The sequence below is a fragment of the Sinocyclocheilus grahami genome, unplaced genomic scaffold (assembly GCF_001515645.1).
Source record: "Sinocyclocheilus grahami isolate Dianchi unplaced genomic scaffold, SAMN03320097.WGS_v1.1 scaffold9157.1, whole genome shotgun sequence".
Taxonomy (NCBI): Eukaryota; Metazoa; Chordata; class Actinopteri; order Cypriniformes; family Cyprinidae; genus Sinocyclocheilus; species Sinocyclocheilus grahami.
Window position 1 is genome coordinate 1 of NW_015512434.1, and position 942 is coordinate 942.

The 942-nt window shown below is 38.6% G+C and overlaps 1 long non-coding RNA gene across 1 annotated transcript; it reads left to right on the forward strand.

Annotated features, from left to right (window-relative positions):
- The first annotated feature begins 58 nt into the window (after positions 1–58).
- Positions 59–743, forward strand: LOC107578161 (uncharacterized). Its single transcript, XR_001608316.1, has 3 exons — positions 59–228; positions 357–462; positions 565–743. It is a non-coding gene; the product is annotated as an uncharacterized lncRNA (long non-coding RNA).
- The last annotated feature ends 199 nt before the right edge of the window (positions 744–942 follow it).

Below are 942 nucleotides of genomic sequence, written 5' to 3' on the forward strand. Positions count from 1 at the left end.
AGTTTCATTCACATCCACTACCTGTAGGTGAGTATTTGCGCATGCTCCAGCTCTTACTGTGTTGGGTGTGTATAACACCATAAATACCCCAGTCAGCTGTAAATAGCCTTTTATGCAAGTGCCATTACTGGAATTCATGTGTGTGTGGGAACTAAAAGATGAAGGTATTACTGTACGTGTGTTTTATTTTGTTTGTTACCGATGAAGCAACTGGACAGACAACTCACCGTAAGTGTGTGTTCAAAAGTAGTTCAAATATGTTTCAATGGTTATGTAGTGTCTGTTTTACAAATCATCATGATACATTAGATGTAAACTAATACTCTTACTATAGTTTCTGTATGTGTGTTCTTCAGCTGCCTGTGGTAATGTTAATGACTTTGACCGATGTTTGGATAATGCGGGGATCTGTGATGAGACAATTAGCAGATGTACCTGTTTCGAGGGACAACCATTCTGTCGGTAATCTACTCCTTATAGATGACTTTTTTTGTGATACTCTACACAGTAGTCTAAACACAAGCTTGTTTTGAGATTCACTCCTTTCCTCTGTTCGCTGTGTAGGTGCAACAGTCAAAAGGGTGAGTTTTACATTGATGAAAACTGCACTCAGAGATGGACAGTAGTGACCTTTGCCCTGGTGGCATCTCTTCCTGGTCTTACACTCGCTGTGCTGGTGGGGTTGATTGTTTATGTGATAATGTTACCATCAAACAAGAGCCACACAGGGTGAGAATGACAAATACAAGTCTAGAAGTAGTTTTAATGTAATTAAATGTAACTTTATTGATTCTGAATAGCATCAGGCGAATCTTTATGTGTCTTACATAGCCTGACTTTGAGTGTGATTTAAACAAATATGACTTCAAGCCCATGATGCTTATTAAAGGTCCCATATTGTTTCATGATAACTGAGGTCTAGGTGCTATGTAACTACCATAT